The sequence below is a fragment of the Helianthus annuus genome, chromosome 16 (genome assembly GCF_002127325.2).
Source record: "Helianthus annuus cultivar XRQ/B chromosome 16, HanXRQr2.0-SUNRISE, whole genome shotgun sequence".
NCBI lineage: Eukaryota > Viridiplantae > Streptophyta > Magnoliopsida > Asterales > Asteraceae > Helianthus > Helianthus annuus.
The window spans coordinates 186,935,735-186,949,028 of record NC_035448.2 but is presented as its reverse complement, the minus strand read 5'-3'; the positions used below and the strand labels follow the sequence as shown (position 1 = coordinate 186,949,028).

Below are 13,294 nucleotides of genomic sequence, written 5' to 3'. Positions count from 1 at the left end.
TGACCTTCTATCAACCCACAGTACGCGCTCACTACAGTGTTAAGCAGCTCCATGTGTTCCTTAGCTACTTCTACACTGATTTTAGAAAAACTTGAAGTGTCAAGCTGTACTGTATTTGGCTTTGATTGTTGACCTGCAGCAGATGATGTTCCTCCATAACATGCATATTGTGGTTGTTGAGCAGGAGGAGGAGGAGGTGGTTGTATTGGATTTCCATACAGATCTGTGGTTGGAGACGGCTTTACAGGAACTTGCACTGGATTGCCATACATATCAGTGCTTGTGACAAACGCCGTTTGAAGTGGAGCATGTGAACCGGCTTTTGCAGATGACGTAGTGGAGGTGCCATAATACATCTCTGGATTCTGTGGCACTGCAACTCTCTTTGCCTTCAACGTTTCTTCCTGATCCTTGTTTTCCAGAAGCTGCACGAAATCGTTGATATTTGTGGTTCTCAACGTTCCGTTGTACTTCAAGATTTCCAGGAAGTTGTTCCATTGAGGAGGCAATGCATCGGCAAACTTCTTTACCACCTCTGTTGGAGTCGTTGTGACTTCAAAGTTGGTCAGCTCAGTAAGCAGGTGATAGAAACGGCTTGTCATATCTCCCAAGGACTCCTTATCCATACATGTGAAGCCATCGAATTCTTTCTTCAGTAGATCTCGTCTTAGTTGACGTGTGGCTTCATTACCTACTCCTCTTGTCTTCAATGCATCCCACAGCTTCTTCGTAGTCTTGAAACTGACGAACTGATGATAAATATCCTTGCTCAGTGCTTGAGTGAGAATAGCGTATGCTTTCTTTTCTAAGTCATACGTCTTCTTTTGATCATCAGGAAGATCGGCAAATGTAGCTGTCGAAGAAGCAGCAACCTCGATAGTTTGATCGAATTCCGTAATGAACCGCAACCACAACTCTGTATTTTGACCAAGAATGTATGTATGAAAACGATCAACCCATCCTGGATATTCATGAAGATGCATCAACTTTGGAGGCCTGTTCAAACTTCCGGTTTCACTTTCGCTTAGTAGAAGACTTTGAATACTCGGAGTTTGATTTGAAACAAACGCCCATTGACCAGCTGGAGTGGCATTTGCTTGTGAGGATGTAGAAACTGGAGATTCGGCCCATGATGGAGATTGACTGGTATTCATGTATTTTCCACTGTCTGGAGCCGGACTTCCCCACCAACTCGGATTCATGATAGGTAAGCAAAATAAATGCTAAGTAAGAATGATCCGAAAGATACACAACCGAAAGATCCTGGTCGAAAGATCTGAAATCACAGAAAGTTGTTAACAATAAACAGATCACAATCGAAAGATATAATCTTGTTCGAAGGATCAACAGTACTCGAAGGATTACTGTTGACTCTCGAACAATGATCTCGAAAGACTCAAGAACACGAAGAATTCCCTTTTGAAAGATCCTTATCTTTCGTGTTAAATCCTTATCTTTCGATCAACAGATCTCGAAAGATTCACCAGTACGAAGGATCCTAATCTTTCGGACACTAATCTTTCGAAAAGATTCCTTTCTCGAAGGATATGTTTCAGACTTCGAAGGATGGGTCGAAGGATATTAATCTTTCGAGCCCTCCTTGGTCGAAAGATATCGAAGGATGATCTTTCGATGTCGAAAGATATCTTTCGAGAACTCTGACACAATCTGATCTGATGTGAAAGGTTGGTGAAAAGGTGACAGGTTGGTAAGGTCAACCTTTCGGCAAAGGGGATGTCAGATCAACTTTCCCACCAACTTTTGAAAAGATTGCCCAAAAAGGAAAACCTTATCTTTACACTAGTCACCGGAAACCTTGATCGGAACTTGACCGGAAATACCAAGTTACTTAAAACAATTTTTCAAGTTACCCAACCCCACTTTAAACACTCCCGGTTAGTTTAGACACGTTTTTACTCAAATAAAAAGCAAGAAAACAAGTAAAAACAGGTGCAAAACCAAGTGTTTCAACACACCACAACTTGTAAAAACCCGGTTTTAAACAAGGTAAAGAGCGAGGCTCTGATACCACTTGTAGGTCCCTATCCGGTGGATGACGAACTTCAAACCTTGTTATACAAACCTACTAGCGAGTGCGGAATCCAAGCTAGCAAGCAAACCGAGTTAGTAGCAAGTAGAGAAACAAACACACAAGTTCACCGATTAACACAACTTGTATTAATGCAATGAGGGTTCGGTTACAAGCTCAATGTTTACAGATCTAACATGTAAACTCTCAAGTGTGTGTGTGTGAGTTCCGACAGAATGCTCTCAAAGAAACTCTCTATCTCTCGGTTGTCTTTCTGTCTGTGTGTCTACTGAAACTCAACACATGCATGGGTATTTATACCCAGCTCAAGATGCTATGTCCGAAGGATTCGACAGATGGTCCGAAGGATCATCTGTCGACCACATGTTACACGAAAGATCAGCATGGACCTCGAAGGATCATCCTTCGAGGTCTAATGGTCGAACCATGATCGAACCATATCTTTCGATCACCTCGAAGGATCAGGTGTATCCTTCGAGGCTATCCTTCGATCAGAACATGTTTCAACTGTTGACTAAGTTAAACCGGAGGATGGTTGACTTGGTCAACTTACAACACAAATCAGGACATCGTTACATACAGACCGAATACAGACAAAGTACAGACACAAGTGCACCAACAATTAGGAGAGCGGTAGTTTTCATTTTCACAAAAGGATGAAAAGATATGAAATCAAAAAGTCTTGTCTGGTGAGGACCAGGTGAAGAGATGAATTATATACTCATTTCTTCATTCATCCATTAAATATGACTAGGTTCAGTCTCCAACTTTAGAAATTTTGGCATACGATTCCATATGTGGGTACTGATGTAAACTAAATATAACTGGATGCCACACTGGAATGGAATATACCTAACTAATTCTAAATGCAGAATCGGCTAAATATGTAGAAGGGTGATTGTAGGTCCAGATTTGATCTTGAACAATGTATTTCATGTTGTAAGTGTGTAAACAAGTGCGGAATCCAAGTAAACACACCAAACGGAAGCTATATATGATCAATACACAACAGGGCCGTCTCCGAAAATCACAAATTGTTTTTGGCCCTGTACGAGATAAAAATTTTAGGCCTTGTTCGCAAATTTCTATGTATTATAAAATCATCAATTATTTAATCACTAAAATTTATGTGAATGTATTTTAAATAGTTATTTTTAGTTAAGTTTAGGTAGTAATTTATTAATTAAAGGGAAAGATGTAGTTGATAAAATTAGACATTAAATACCATCTGCAGCTAACAAAAAGGAACCAAAAAATAAAGCTAAATAGAGAACTTGGAGACGTCGGGATTAGAACTCGTGTCTCATTGTTGTTTAAGGAAGACAGTAACCACCCAGACAAGAGCTTGTTTGTGTCATCTATCGATTCAGCACATATATATTATAGCTTATACAACGTAAATTTTATATAAAATTAAAAAGATTTGGGCCTCGGAGTGTTTGGGCCTTGTGTCGTCGCCCACCCCGCACCCCCTCCAGGGCCGGCCTTGATACACAATAAGATGGTACTCAAAAGTTTTCGTATTTTGATTTCAACAGAGGTTCGACACAAGGTTTACAATGAATAGCTGTCAACTCTTTGTTCTTAGGGTGTTGTGTTCTAAATGACAACAAAATTCCAAAAGACACGGCGAAGTCAAACAGCACCTATTCTAGTCAAACAACACCTATTCAGGTCAAAAAAACACCCAGATTTACAAACAACACCCCTTGGTGGTCAAACAACACACCAAGTCAAACGATCTGCTACATATTTGAAATTATATCAAACGACAAGGAGATTTGTCACTTAAAGAACAAGTGTAAGGGCACTATGTAGTTGCTGGTGAACATTGATCAGTTGGTAATGTAAAGACACTCAGTGAGAGCTACAAACAACGTAAAGACGTTGGGTAGATACATTTTTATTATCTCATTTAATGTTCTTATACGAAAACCTTAGTTATGTTAGCTTACGGTAGCTTTAGAATATATAGCCTAACCCGTTGCGAACGGGTCATATGAAATGAGTTTCTGTGAAAGGAAACAAGACATAGTCGGCTCGTTTTGAACGAGTTTAACGAATGGAAAATTATGCGAAAAGAATGGTATGGATTAACCGTTATAAATGGGTTGAATGGGATGTATAAATGAATGATGAAAGGAATGTATTCGATTCGTTGTAAACTGTCACAACCCCCGCCCCCTAATTACCCGGGAACGGGCGGCCGTGGCCAGTTTCAGTGGTATCGGTGTTTATCATTTTCGCAGCGGAAATTGCATCAGGACCGTAATTAAGAAATATTTTATCAGAGTAAAATACCACATTTTCATAATATTAAATACGTGGGAAAATCCCAAGTTTTAAGTACACACATTTTCATAGGAATGAATCTTATTTTATTTAATAAAACATCTCTTTTATTTTAGGTAACTTTTTAGCCACTTTTCCAAGCCTTCAGTGCTATCCAGCTGCCTTCTATTTTGACTTTCACATTTTGTTACCTGAAACGCGTTTAAAAACATTTTGTCAGTGGGAAATACTGGTGAGTGAATCTCAGTTTAATCAAGTTAAGTAAAACCATTATACAGTACTGAGAGCGGTCGTGCCATTACATTTGTTTCCATCTAATTTTTACCACCCACGGTACTGTCAACCCGACTTGTGGTCATGTTACTACTCATAATGTAGTAACAAATTTTGTATACAAAACCCCAACATACCGACGATAATTGTAGAATACAAATACTCAATCACTGTTTAATATATTATTAATTGTATGAGGTTTTGTAAAAACAGTTTGCAATAAGGAGATTACTCACATTGCTGTCTTAGGGTGTTCCATAAGGATTTCCTGGTGATCATCTATTAAATACACCAATACACACGCGTTAGTATAATAACCCAATATTTACATTAGTAATACCCTCCCCGAGACGGCATGCTATCGACTACGTCGGGCAGAACCTCGACAGCCGTTACGGAACCCTGGATCAATCGGGCAGCGTATCTAATACGTAACCAGGGTTATGATACTTACAACGAGGCAGAACTTCGTTATTTAGGGGGTATTATGCCCGAGAATAGCTTATACTATAAGAAAATTCGAGAGAGAAAAGTGTGTGAGCGATCTCGACTGAACAGCCGATGGCCTCTATTTATAGGGCCTGATTCTGGTTTTGTCGCGCCCCGCGTAGGTGTCCTCCAGGGGCTTCGCGGCCCGCGAGGCCAGCTAGGGTAGGCCCTAGCTTGGCTGATTCGACTCGTATCCTCCACACGCGTCCTGACACGTGGCGCCCTAGGGTGCGTCCTGATCTCCGGCCGTCGCGGCCCGCGATGGATCTAGCCAAAGGCTTCGCGCCCCGCGACAGAATATTAAATTTTGTTTTTAATTAATTTTAATAAAAATAAAGGTATTCGGGGCCCGTTTTTGTATATGAGGTGTATTTTAGAATGTATTGGGATATTTTAATTATTTTTAGGGGATCGGAAATATTTAGGAGGGTTGTTATATAAACGAATTGCATGGATGTTTATGTTATGAACATGATTAATGGATGGTATGTTTTATCACAAATTTTGAGATAATAATTATTCGACGGGCCAAGTAATTGTGAATGTGACATGAAAGTATGGAATGAAATTTTACTGATTCGATAGTTTAGATGGCAATGTAAATAAAAAAATTGATTTTATAAGTTTGTTTTGATGTAGGTAAATTCGCAACTTAGACGACATGGCGAACTTGGAACGAACACACGTGATATGCCCAAAACGCGCTTCCGAAGTTAATCACTACAATGGTTCAAAGCTTTTGTTATATGTATAAAACGACATGTGTAGTTTTTGATGTTTTTATGTTTAGAAAAAGTTGGTTTTTGTCTAGTAAACTTTGTAATTAAATGGTGTTTAATATGCCTTTTCTTTTGATAAAGTTTGGAAGTTTTAATGTTTTAATGTGCAAAGAAAAATTTTCCATGGTTTTCTTCGAGTTTTGTAACACCCTAAAAATATAAAATTTGTATATTTTATTATAAAGCATTAACCAAACAAGAACCGACTAACTAGGAACTTGTTGATACACTTTGTGTGGACGCGACTCGGCTCGGTTCGACTCGGCTCAGTACGACTTGGTTTCGACACGGCTAGGTCCGGCTCAAGCCAGACGACACGGCATTCCTCCGTCGTGCGCCCCAGAGTTTGACACGCCAAGCACAGAGCGCCGCGAACAAGTCCCAGGTGACACATCACCATGACATCATCTCTGTGATGTCATGATGATGTTATAGTGTTGAAAATGCATGCAAATCTTGACTTTGTGAATTAAATGACGAAACACAAATGTGTTTCGTCAACTTTGTATTTCTTGTCCCTGTTTCGTCGCCTGCTGGGCTTTTTCAGGCCCAATGTCTGGCCCAAAGGTGTTTCGCCGAGTCCTTTTCTGTTTCGTCAAGATCTGTGTCTGTTTAGTATAAATACTCCTAATAGTTTCTGTGTGAAACTCATGAGCACAGAGAGACTTAGTGAGAGTCCGTATAAACATTGTTTGTATATGTTTGTGGTTGTACTCATCCATAATCAATAGATATTGAATCTTTTGGTTACGCGCGTGTTTATTTTACACTTTGTTTGGTTTGCACGGTCACGGGGATTCCGCACCCGTTACCGTGTTCTTGATAAACAAGGATAGGTTTACGTTATCGATCCACCGGAAAAACGGGACCTACAATTGGTATCAGAGCTTTGGCTCTAATCCTTGTTTAAAACCAAACAAGTTTTGGTTTTTATCGAGTTGTTCTTGAAAAACCCATATATTTTCTGAAAAAGTAGCTAAAATCAGTGAAAACCTTGTTGTTTTGCCAAAAGTTTTATCAAAAACCTTGTTAAATTGATTGTTCTTGTGGTACACCGGGTTTTTAGTAAAAGTTTGTGCATTTTCGGGTTTCGGAAAATTATTCGGTGACCGGAATCTTCAAATATTCATCGTGTTCTTCAGTTAACTTCAAAGTGTTCTTCAATATTTCACCATTTTTATCTTTTGAGAAGCCACTGTACAATCTGTTTGTAAATTATAAAATTATATTTGAGTTGAAAATGGTGCTCAAAAGCATGGTGGATTGACTGTGATAGGTCAAAAAGCATGGTGGGTTGCTTTGTTTGGTAAGAAAGATAACGTGTGAAGTTTGAAAATTGTGTATTGTGTCACTAAAAGGATAAGTTTTCTTTGAAAAATCTCACCAATCTCACCAACTCTGAAACCTTATCCATTCCGTTTCGTCGCATAATCAAAAGGATTTCTGTTTCGTCGAACATCACTCACCTCAACCTGTTTCGTCGCTCATTTCACCAATCCTGTTTCGTCTCTCACAATCATAATTCAGTTTCGTCGACATATAATAATCATCCAGTTTCGTCGTTGATTATCATCAAACCAGATTCGCCGTTGATTATCATCAAACCAGATTCGCCGTTCTTAAAATCATAAATCTGTTTCGCAGAGATTATTATCAATTCAATCAGCTTCGTCCATATCATCTTCAATCAGTTTCGCCATACACAAAGTTCTCTTTGATTGGGCCAAATAATCCACTTTCAATGGATTAACAGCTGGGCCGACACCTTTTTCAAAAGAAGTGGACTGACATCAATTAAGTACATCACGTGAACTATTTCAGCAACTTTATCACATTTCAGCAACTTTATCATGTGTCAAGCAATTAAGTTTTGAACTGACCCATCTCATCAGCAACTTTTTCACATTATTGAACTGACCCATCTCTTCAGCAACTTTTTCACATTATTGAACCGACTCATCAACAATTAAGTATATGATTGGGCCAAAATTTCCACTTTCATCTTATATTTATATAGATACATTCTGATTGGGCCAAAATTTCCACTTTCTGGAAATTTCTTTTGCTGGTTATTATTTTTGGGGGGCACTAATTTATGTAAATGCACCATGGAAATTTTCACTAATTTTCGTCTTTAGCTGGAAATTTTCATCTTATATTTATATAAATGCACGATGGGATTTTTTTTTGGGGTCACTAATTTATGACATTTATTGAGAAAGTTGGGTATTTTTAATTGGGCTATAGTTTTGGGATTTGTAAGATTTAACAAATTCTAAGTCAGTGAGTTATTATCTATATCTATATATATAATAAAAGAAACCAATAATGGGACACTTGGCAATCTATGAGATGATGTTAGATGTGGTTTTCCCGCCTTAGATGTAAGCGGCAGATCCATGGGTAAGCCATGACCCGGTTTTCTTTTTTTACATGGATTTTATCCATATTCATATCCTTGCTTAAGATTCATATCGCTAATAACAAAGTCACAAACCCTAATGTTCTCCACCACCATTTCCCTCTGCCAAACCCAAATCTGCAAATGTCACATTCGATTTTTCTTCTTCCATCTCCACTGCCGCACATGATTATGGTATTTTGTTTCTTTTAATCGAGACTTGTCATTTGTTCAATTATTAATATTGGGTTTCTTTTATTCAGAGGCGAGGAGCAGTTGGGTGGATTATGCGAAAACTATTAAATACTCCGGTCCGAGTCTCACAACCACAGGCTGACATGGTTGCGACAACTTTTATTATGCTCCGACGATGTAATTCCTAACTCCGGTCCAAGTCTCACAACCACAACTCCTGCTACAAGCTAACGCTACACGATCTGTTTTGTATCAATGGTACATTGTAATTCCGCTAACTTGTGCTCTTAATTTAATTGGATGCGGTGTTGATTTTCAGGTTTAAGTAGCATAAAGGATTAATAATTTGCATCTTTTTAATCACTTTTTGTCTAAGTGTATCCTTTTTGAATCACGAGGACTTTTGTAACTGGGTACTTTGAAAGCTTTAAACTTTGAACCCTCAATTTTTTTTATTGTTGGAGGTTATTGATTAGTTAAATTACATTCTTTATTCTGCGGGCATGCTACATTCAATCATTCTTTAATCAATATGTATATCTAATATTGTCATTTTCTTATATAATAAAGTAGTTTAATGAATATATAAAAATCTTATGGGAATAAACCCCCACCCAACAATGAGGTTCATATAGAGAAAGCCAAATGAGGCTACCAGTTTTATTACATCGATTTGCTTTTCTTGAATTTAATGAGATTTCCTATGATACCTTTACTTCTTTCTTTGAGCTTCATATGTATTTATGTGTGAGTGTTATTAAATTCGTATATGTATATGCCATTTGCAGGTAGGTATTCTAATTATTTCAAGGAAATACATAATGGGGTAGGTGGATGAGTGAGATGTTAAGACCTTGATGATAAAAAAAATGGGGCTTCTGTATGTATATTAATGTAGGATGTGTTTGTATATATGTGTTAACAAATGGGGTCTCGGACACAAAATTACGGGCATACCTAATTAGCATTTGGATGCAAGAAGGAAAGCAAAGGCATCTAGCAACTACAAGAGCCAATTTTTAGCAAACATGAGGTGAATGTTTAATGATTTTCTTCTTCTTTTTTCCCGACTTTTAACATTTTTATTGATCAAAACATTAATTAGAAAATGCTGAACATGCATAGTTCTAGATGTTTAATTCATGGTTTTTGTGTTATCATGTGATAGTCATGAACTGAGAATACCAATGGTTGCATTCATATAGGATTATTGGACAAATGATATCTTATTATTGGTGTTCTTAACTTCGATCTTTGGTTCTTCACTTTCTCTTTTAACAATACTCATGTATAGTGCAATTGATTTCAGTTTTTTATTTTCTAATGTTTTGATTGTCAATACTCTTCGTCTTTCATCATAGATCGGCGAAGACCAATTCGTATACAAGACAATGACCTACAATTTGGTATTAAAAAGTTGTCATTGTGGTGCATAAGCTTCTTTATTCAACCCGTGTAATACACAGGCCCATAACCTAGTTTTCTTTAAAGCCCACCTGATTGCATCAAAAGAATTAGAAGTTGGGGCTTCGTGATAATTGGTCTAGATCAACAAAATTTGTTAGAAGCTGGTGTTTGTAAAATTTATAAGGTTGTCGGCTGATTAAGATTATAAGCTGTGTGTGACCAGGTTTTCACTTACATACATCAAATATGAGCTGCACGAGTCCATGGGATTGGAGTATGGACCCACAACCAGGTCAAGATCAAACTTCTATAGCCGCGTGGGCAAGAAATATGTTTCCTCAACCATCCATAAGTGCAAGTCAATGGGCTTTGTTGTCGAATCAAAATCAAAACATACAGAATCTTGTGGTAGCGAGAGGAGAAGGATATGCAGCTACTAGAAAGACACGCCATGATCTGTTGAAGAAGAAATTCGAATCATTTCATTTCTTAGAGAATGAAACCCTAAATGATATAACTACTCGTTATTATCATTTGATGTGTGAAATGTATTATTTTGGTGTTCTGGTATCTCAACAGGAAATGGTAGCACGGTTTGCTGATGCTCTACCTCCAAAGTGGAGCCCATTCATTGAGCTTTTAAAGCATACGGGCGTTCTAGATGTTGTCAATGTTAATATCTATGAATTCATTCAGAAGTTGGAGCACAAGAACGAAGAGGAAATTCGGAAAGCTAAAAGGATTGCACCTACTCAAAACACAGAAATGTATTTGCCTGGTTTTGGTCCTTCAGCTAGTTCTATTCAGCAATCGAAGCTTCAAACAGCGTTTGTGTCCAACACAAGCTCATCTCCGTTTCCACAGTTCAATCAAGCCCAACCACAGTGGAATCAAAGTGCTTATCTTTCACAATCCATACCTCCACCTCAAGTTTCCACAACACAACCCCAATTCGATCCAAGTGTCGATTGTAGTCCGACCATACAGTTGGGAAACAGTGATCAAACAGGAACTGCGTTTCTTGCTGAAATTGTCAAGAATGTCAATGATGGGGAATCTTCGGGAAATGATGACAGTTCAGGATATAGTGGCAGTTCGGATGAAGAATCGAATTTGAATGAAGGAACTGGTTCTGAAGCTGATAATTTGTCGGATGATGCCAAGGAGACAAAAAGTCAAAAATCTGACTTGATCAAGAAAGCTGATGCTACATCGAACGAATTGGAGAAGATTCTCACTGAAGATGGATCTTTCTCTTCTCAGACTGCCTTTATGGCAAATGTCTCAGCCTCTACAAGTCAGGTAAAATTTGAAACTCCTAGCATCTGTAGTGATTGTGCTGATATGAAACTTAAATGTGCTGATTTGAAACGTGAATCGGAAACGGTTCATAGTTATAATCAAAGTTTGGTTATTGAATTGTCTAAATGCAAAGAGGCAAACATGGCGTTAACTCGAAATGAAAAGGATTTTAAATCTGTAATCGAAACCCTAAAGAAAAGTGTTTCCGAATTGAACAAAGTTGTTTATCATAAACAAGTTAGTATTAACGATTACATTAACATTGTTGAGGAAACCAAAAAGGAGTTAGCCATTGCCAAATGCGAGCATGATGCTATCAAGCAAAAGTTGGAGAGTTATTCTAACTCCCGATTTGTGCTCGATCACATAATTGACGTTCAACAACTGAAAGGGAACGTGAAAGGTGTAGGGTATAAGGCGTGTCCACCCCCTTTGAGACACAACTATACCAAAATGCCCGATGAAGAGGATATGCCTCGGTATGAACCCAGTGTGCCTCTTAATTATGAGGAAGTTACTACTGGCCTAGGGTTCAAACCGGACAATTCATCGGAGGGCTCATCTGATAACAAAGAAAAGTCATCATGTGCTTCAAATCAAAGTCCTCCAACCATTGAGGACTATGATTCTTCAGATGATGAATCAGATGTGAATGACCAGGATGAATCACTTGATGAAACGAAAGGAGTAGAAATTCCAATTGAGAATCATATTCTATGTGATCCTCCTACTCCTACTGTGCAACTTGTTGCCAAGCAAGTGATAGATCTTGTCAAGAATGTCAAGGATGACAAAGAATGTGTGTTAGCTGTTAAGAGCAATAGCGTGTTGTATACATTGGTCGGTGATACTAAAATTTATTCGGACAATGATTTTCAAATTAAAAATGTCAATCCATCTTTGATTGACAAAGTTTTTGAAGACAACACGAATAAATTTTTGGGAAAGACCATCCCCGGAGTTACTGTAACTCAATGTGATCCAATTCCAAAGGCTGAAGTCAGAAAACAATTTGGAAAACAGAAATCACCGACAAAGCAACAACCAATTGCTTTTAAGGGTAAACAACAACAACGAGCTCCAAAGCCAAAGGCTAAGGTTGAATCAAAAGGAGCTCGTTACAAGAAGAAAGCAAAAGATGTTAAATTTGTAGCATCAAATGGTACGGATAAAATTGAGACTTTTGAAAACAAATCAAACACCGATTTTGTTCAACAAGTCAAGATTTTGAAACGTAATAGCGATAACAATTACACCCAACACAGAAACGGGTGTGATGAAAGGGCAAGTACCTCAGGTTCGACATCTGCTAGTCGATCAAATTCTCCTAAGTTTGTTGAAAGGAGAACGTGTTTTAAATGTGGGAAGTTTGGGCACATCATTAAAGACTGCACAAACTCGCCCAAACCAAATTTTGTTGAAAGAACCCCTTCTGAACAAGGTCACTCACAACGTCGTCCTGTTTCACCAAAACATGATAAAAGAACTGTTAAGGAACAAGAAACGAAACAACGACGTCAAAACATCAAAGCTGTTGAAAAGGCTTTAAAATCTGAAGTCAAAACGGTCAAAAAGGAACCAAGTTCTTCACAATCATTAAAACCAGAAGTTTCAAAATCTGTTTACAAAACTCAATCTGGTAAACAAAAACAAGCTTGGAGACCTAAATCGGGTGAAAGTTCAGGGGGAGGTGCGGTGTTTGAAAACCATCAAGAAATTGAAATTACATTTCTTGATTCTCAGGGGCAACCCAAGTCTATGAAGGCTTGGGTCCCCTTCTCCATCTAATCTCTAAGTGAGTGTGCAGGAAGTTCCAGGAGGAACTATCGATAGTCATAGGATTATTGATAGTGGAATGTCCCTGCATAAGATAGGCGACAGAAGAAATTGTTGCCTTTGATGGAGAGAAGAAGAAAAGAAGACAGAATTGTCTGTCGAAAGAAATTGAAAAGCTTCGACAAAATGCAAATCATTCCAAAAGATTGATTGTTCAAGGCTTTGATCGGGTCCCCAGGATAGATTCAAATTAAAATGTACGCAACTGCAGCATGTCTGAAGATCAAAATCAACAAGATGAACGTGCAGTGTACATTTCTTCGCGGTGTA

At 38.2% G+C, this 13,294-nt stretch overlaps 1 long non-coding RNA gene across 3 annotated transcripts; it reads left to right on the top strand.

Annotated features, from left to right (window-relative positions):
* Window positions 1-8,522: 8,522 nt before the first annotated feature.
* On the top strand, window positions 8,523-9,733 carry LOC118488005. Of its 3 annotated transcripts, none has more exons than XR_004883242.1 (3): window positions 8,523-8,737; window positions 9,268-9,512; window positions 9,685-9,733. It is a non-coding gene; the product is annotated as an uncharacterized LOC118488005 (long non-coding RNA). The 3 variants fall into 3 exon arrangements; XR_004883243.1 differs by having other exon boundaries at window positions 8,523-8,744; window positions 9,272-9,512; XR_004883241.1 differs by having other exon boundaries at window positions 8,524-8,737; window positions 9,272-9,512.
* Window positions 9,734-13,294: the final 3,561 nt, after the last annotated feature.